The sequence below is a fragment of the Cuculus canorus genome, chromosome 1 (genome assembly GCF_017976375.1).
Source record: "Cuculus canorus isolate bCucCan1 chromosome 1, bCucCan1.pri, whole genome shotgun sequence".
Classification (NCBI taxonomy): domain Eukaryota; kingdom Metazoa; phylum Chordata; class Aves; order Cuculiformes; family Cuculidae; genus Cuculus; species Cuculus canorus.
The window spans coordinates 90,553,284-90,560,035 of NC_071401.1; the positions used below are offsets into that span (position 1 = coordinate 90,553,284).

The 6,752-nt window shown below is 43.7% G+C and overlaps 1 protein-coding gene across 1 annotated transcript in view; it reads right to left on the bottom strand.

The window, feature by feature from the left end:
- The window catches only part of NDP (norrin cystine knot growth factor NDP), a 50,299-nt gene extending 47,776 nt beyond the window's left edge, over positions 1–2,523 (bottom strand). The window contains exon 1 of the mRNA XM_054086145.1: positions 2,405–2,523. The gene's annotated coding sequence lies outside the window, so the exon portion shown is untranslated. The remainder of the gene's footprint in view (positions 1–2,404) is intronic.
- Positions 2,524–6,752: the final 4,229 nt, after the last annotated feature.

Here is a 6,752-nt window from a genome sequence, read left to right on the forward strand (position 1 = left end):
TTTATTATTTACTTTTTGATCCTTCCTCCTTGTAGCTCCAAGTTCATTTCAGGAACTTAGCTTGATGGTAAGTGAAAAGCACCTCAAGGCTTTCTTTTTCCTGAGGTTTCCCATCCTATATGGCAAATGAAAACAGATACACACCAGACATGGATGGAGGAAGGAGCAGAAAGAAGGAAGGGATGGAGGGAGAAAGGAAGGAAGAAAAAGAAGGAAGAAATAAAGGAAGAAAGAAAAGGAAAGAATGAAAAGGAAGGAAGGAAGGAAGGGAGGGAAAAATGGAAAGAATGAAAGGAAGAAAAGAAATTGTAAGCTTTTTTATAGCCTTGATTTAACATCCAGTTTGAGCCAAACCTGTTTTATAGAATACATTTCCTTGGGGTCTTATAGTGCAACTGCTACAGAGAAACCAGCATGATCTGACACAGCACGAACTATCCAGCAGCATGCTAAAAATATGAATAGCTCACGATGACAAGAGAATCAAACTGTAACTGCCTGGAATGTGAGATTATAAAATATCACAATCCAGATTGAAATTCAATATATCTATTGAAGATGTTGGCAAAGACACACAGAATATTACAAAATAGTACATGTATTCACTGCATTTGCTAAAGGTATCCTTTGGACAAGGCAAGAAGTTGCAAGTTTAAAATAAAAATAAACAAATGGAAAAGGGGGCTTCTGATATCAATCCAAAGAATTCAGAAATAGAAAATGTAATGGGAAGCAAGTAGTGAAAAGCCAGCCCTGGAGAGGTGAACAAAGGCAACTGTAGCCTATTTCACTGATGTTTCAAAGGCAAGAGGCATATTACACTTACACAGGGGGGTCTTCAGAAGGTACTTCGCTGTAAGGCAATGCCCTTGCAAAGTCTGTCCTGCCTAGGGATTGCAGTATTTAAAGGGATTTGTATCAGAAACTCTCAGATTAGGTGATTCTACATGCATCAAGTTAAATATCAAAGAAAGAACTAGTCAGCCTGCTAGGCTAGTCACTAGGGTTAGCGCAGGTAAGCAATAGCACTAAAGTATCCCTATTCAGGTAAGAGTTAAGCAAATGTTTAGGCTAAGCATATGACTTAAAAATGTAAGTGTTCTAATATACAGAGGCCAAATTAATGAAATTCAACTCCTATTCATCCCACCACACAAAAGCGTCCTCCACAGCATAAATATGAAAGCAAACAAGATAAAAGGAAAGATGAAATAAGAAAAGAGGTGCTACTTGCCTGTGCTATGCATTTTGTCTTTTTTATGGAGCCATTTGTAACTATTCCTAAGCATGGTTTATATTAAGGCTGGATCACAAATGACACTTACCATGCAGCTGCTTACATCTGGCTCACAGGTGTTTGCCAGGAGCAGATGAATGCCTTAGAGGGACCTTTCAGGACTCAGATGCAAAGCCAGAGAGAAGGAAAGGGAGAGGGTCTTTACTGTTCCCTGCCTCCATAACCTCCCTATTAATCCTTCTGTTATGAAATACAAGTCAACTTGAACAGAAATACTGGTTGAAAAACCTTCCTGATTTTCCTTTAGTGTCGTGTAAAGTGCAGTAGTGAATACAAGTAAGAGTACAGGGCAACCTGACTAGAAAAAAACAGAGTATTAATGGTACTGCGTGGCAATTCAGGTAAAGCCTGCAGCAATAGGAACTCAAGGCACAGCCTTTTGCTGCTTTGGGATTGCAGAGTCCGTTGTCCTGACTGTGTGTTCTGCCCCAAGGTCCAGAAATGAGGGAGTTAGACTAAAAAGCTGTCAAATACTCCTAAGTGCCTGGCAAGTTAGTGAGTACACAGACGAAGGAATATTCCACATAGGCATTAAAACCCCTCCTGTACGATGAAGAGCTCAGCACTTGTTTCACACAGACTGAGCGGCCAGCCCCATTTTTGAAAGCTTGTTCACTGTCATCTTCTCAGAGACCATATGCTGATCCTGATGCTAAGTCTGACCCTAGGCAAACCTACCCGAACCCTTCTGAGCAGCAGGACTTTTGCCCACCTGATTGTGTATCACATGAGCAGTTGAGACCGGTGGCTGCAAGGAGGATGCCTCTTCTTGCCTGCTTTCTCCCACCCATGACAGCAGGAGAGAGACGAAAGCTATAGGGCAGGAGGATACTGGAGGCAGAACAAGAGGAATGAGCAGGAATACACTCCTTGTGCTACCAGCCTGGCACATTCAGAGCCAAGGACACCAGGGCTTTGGCAGGGAAATTTTGTTCAGGAAGAACAATGCTACAGACATGGGTGTAACAAAGAGACCTTTGTGAACACGACTGGCCTGTAGCACAAGATAAGGGCTTCTTTTCAGGCTGGCTGCCTGGAATACTGAAGGAGGACAACAGCTTCCCAAGTCAGGGTAACATGACTGAAAATCCCAGTATGTCCTCCTACCTCACAGCCTGTGCAACTCCTCAGCCATGCAGCAACATCTTCCTCCGTGGGAGAATTTGAGCTAAAAAGAAGGGGGATGCGGGAGGTCAGGAAGCAGGCAGAACAGGCAGCTCTTTGCATGCGTGCACACGTAGCACTGGCAGACGGAGCCTGGCTGCTGGCGGAGTCCGGTCAGCTGCCTGGCTGCAGAGTTTGGGAAGCCTTGAGGCACACAAAGGTTGCACTGAGACAACAATCCTGAATTCACCGCTTTTGCTCTCCTTAGCCAACAACACACAAACCCCCCCCCCATCTTTGGCAGATGAACTCCTTCCAGCTTTTCTGGAGAATTATCACAGGCAGAGAAAAAATCCTCAACCCCTCCTCTCACAGAAAGCTGAGGATTTTTTCCATGGGCTGGGTAACATGAAGCACCCCAAATTAGCACCATTTATGCTACCACAGCTAAACACTGCCTGCCCAACATCCCCAGTGAGAGTCGCAACCTCTCTTAAGAACCTGCAAAAAAAGGACACAACACCAAACTCATTCATTTGATCCTTGACCGCCCCAATTTTTTTTGTGCAATAGGCACACAGTTTACCCCAAAAGGTATGAACATCTTTATAACAACATGATTTTTCTTTTAAATAACTATGCCACCAAGCCTATACTTCAACCAACATTCAGAAATCACATGTTCACCATCTGGATTGGAAGCCTGCACTTTGTTTTCAGTTCTCATCCCAATTTCAGCAGTCAGCAACGCCATCAAACTGTCTTTGAAATATTCTTACACATTAGTTTCATGGGCACTGCCATTAGAGAAGTGACACAGTAAATCTTTCATGCACATGTACACCTGCAAATCAGTACATGTACCTCCACCGAGCTTGAACCATTTAAAACACATTATATTGCTATGCCTTAGAGCAGACTCCCAGGGACCAAAAATGACTCAGAGGAGAGTGATGATGCCACCTTATTGGTGTAAGATTAGGTTTCGCTTATAAAAAAAAGCCCCTGCTCTTAACAGTGAATGAGGATCCAGAAGCTTACTGAAATACGAAAAACCCGAACCAACCATCTGACTCTACCCATCGGTTTTCACATACTAAACCCTAATGTGATCCACATGGAAAATCAACAAGCAACCACAACTAGGGTTAGAAGACCATATGTTTTGGAAGAAATTTCCCCTGGCATCTAACTTCCTAACTTATAAATAATTCCCCACTCTCAACAAACTCATAATCAGAAGCAAAACAATCTGAAACTACCCTTGACAAATGAACAGCAGCAGGCAGAAGAAAAATCCGTAAGCCTGTCTCTGCAGCCTCTCCCATGACCGCCCTCCAAGCAGCCCAACTGCAGTCCAGAGACCTTTCACACACTCACCATGAAATATGACACACACTACACCCGTACACGGCAGGACTCAGGGTAACTATGCAGTTGGACAACTCTTACGTGCTGGAGTGAACCCTGCTGGACAATTAACAAAGGACCATAGCATCCACTTACTACGTACAGAATGTTTTTCACTAAACATTCCCTCTGACCCATCAGAGGGTCTTCCTGAAGGGTGGCTCCTGATCCAACTCCAAAAGACAAGCCTGGAAAGGAAGATGTATAACTCTACTACAGCAAACAAAAAAGTTAGAGAATCAACAAAGTCCATGTATTTAGGGCATTCTTTGGTCTTCCTACTGTCTAGCCAAATGATGCATGTTCCACATGGGCGGCCTGCCAACCTGCTTCCCCTCTGCTTCATTCTGAAGGAATAAATGTGTTATTACCTTCCCCTTGCTAAACCCCTGTCTTGACCCCAAAGCTGTAACTGCCCTTTTTCTTTCAAGTTGTCTGGTCAGCTAGCACAGCTGAGTTGAACAAAGAGTTATTGTTGCTAAGCTGTGTTTTATCTGGAAGATGCTGCTGCTGCTTTCTGAGTCCTGAGGAAAGAGGTATGTGTCTATCAGTTTGCCTGTTTGGGGTTTTTTTTCCAAATACCAGGTGGTCTAATGAAAGATATCTTGTCTATCCACGATCCTGGTGAAACACCTGTAGTTGCACTAACGTTGAGCCCTTCACCGCACAAAAGGGTATCCAGGGCTGCAGTGGGAAGAAATGTGCTGTATGTGTGCAGCAGACTGGTTTTGTTAGGCCATAAGGAGCAGAGCTCATGCACTTCTCATGCCCACAAGCCTGTGCTCAGTGAGAAATGGAAAATACACAAATCAGATAGATGTGGCTAGACATCCTGCCCCCAAAAAATCTGTATGGGAAATTGAACAGTGAAAGTCCTTGCTCCCCCCTTGGTTCACAGGGAAATTCTACCACCTCCAAGAGGCTTGGCTGCACTGTCTGTGCCTGATGGCACCCATGGAGGTGCTTGCTCTCCCCACCATGCCCATCCCAATATCAATGCTTCCTATGCAACATCCATCTCTATCCACTCAATGGGCCAGCCACAGTCCCCAGCCTGCTCCAGCAGCACCGCAACTCTGTGTGGCCAAGGCTGTGGGTCCCTTCAGTGCATTTTAGGCTGCAGAAACAGCTTTTGTGAAATACACGAGACCTAATTCTCTAGTTATTTTCAGGAATATGACTCTACCAAGGATTAATGAAAATAAATGTTATGTGGTGTCCTATCTGTTTTCCTATCTGTTTTCCTGTTTGTGTATATATACCCACCTCTATCCCTGTTCAATGCTCAGACCTGCCAGTTGCTCCCATTTATTAGAGAGTGTCTCAGTTTTACAAGGTCACACTTCAGTTTTCGAGAGCCTTTTATATATAGGATGGTTACATTTACCCTCCTTAAATTCAGAAATACCATATATAGCATCACAGTTTCCTACAGATGCACTTCAGAGACCCTCTTGCATTGCAAAGAAGTAACGCTGAAGAAAAAAAAAGGTCATACCTGAAGAATAACTCCTGCAAGGCTTCCTCAGGTGCTCTAGTGAGATAAAGGTGTCCAATAATTTTTCTGTGGCACTTAGGTGAACTGTCCTCGTAGTTATTCCATTCATGTTTTCTTGGAGCGTATTTTCTTCTCAGTCATAATAGCACGGCTTCATCAGACATTGCTTTTTTAAGTCACTTCTGCTTCATTTCTAAGCTACTGCTTCCCAAGCTGGTCCAAACTTTCCAGTAGTTCTCACTGATGCTGCCAGTGGCATCTGGAGAAAAATGTTGCCCCAGAGTTCAACCTTTAGCGAGCCCAACAGCACTGTTTTTTAGTGGATCACATTCTTCCTCTTCTCCTACCCAAAATTTGCACCCATGACATTTCCTTGGCTTCTGCATATGTGAAAACTCCTGTTGGCTCTGATGGAAGAGACCAGCTCTTGCAGTTAGAGAGATGGGGACTTGTGACAAGGCTTCCTTGTCAGCCTATTTTGCCATGCTGTAAAGGAATCATAAGGTGTTTGTGGCCACAAAACGAGGGGTCCTCCTCTTCAGTCTTGTCAGGTGGTGCTAAGTCCAACAGATTTCTCCTTACAGCCAAGAGCAAAGAAGCTTTAAGCGTGAAGGGGACAGTGCATCCAGAAGAACAAAGTAGAATTAAACCGGTCCAACTTTTGCTGGGCAAAAGAAAGCTCATGACTGTCCTCAGCAGTATAACTCCTTTCACACACACAATTGGTTTAGATAACTGGGTACTTGACACTTTCTTGGTTTATGCCAAGAGGTTTGGCTTAGAAACTGCATATTATCATAAAAATCACAGGCAGCTCTTGAAAATAACTGTGGGTAAGTTACTTCTCTTTGTCATTTCTGAGAAAGATTCAGAGGCAGATCCTTTGCAGCCACTGAAAGTTCCAAGGTGGCTGCACCATGCAGGCAAGTAGAGAAACTTGCACATCACAGCATGTAGAAAAGCTCCCCAGATCCTTTTTGCGCAAGAGGTTTTTGACAGTGCTTTGGGAAGGACATGGTAGGTAATGCTGAATGAAATTTTCTGCCATTGTTTCCCATGGAAGAGGGAGGAGGGGAGACATAAACTACTGAAGTTTCCAGGCTGGAGTTGTAGCTACAGTTCATTATTGCCCAGACCACTCATGCAAAAATAAGTAGATAGTCACTTTTTGAATATCTATAAACTCTGTGTGTGAGGATCCATATGAGAACTATGCGGGGGGGCCTGCAAATATGAGATCTAAAGAGTGTGCAAAATCATTTGTTGGCCCCATCACTAAGCTGGCAATTTTGCCAGCAGCCTCAGCAACAATGCTTCAGAGTAGATGATTAAAAAAAATTGGTCCCAAACCTTTCAGTGGCTCCTGCAGTGTGGCATTTTACAAATGAGTTGCAGGTGCATGTAAGACCATTTGAATTTCTCTTTACCTGCCTTGCATTAAAT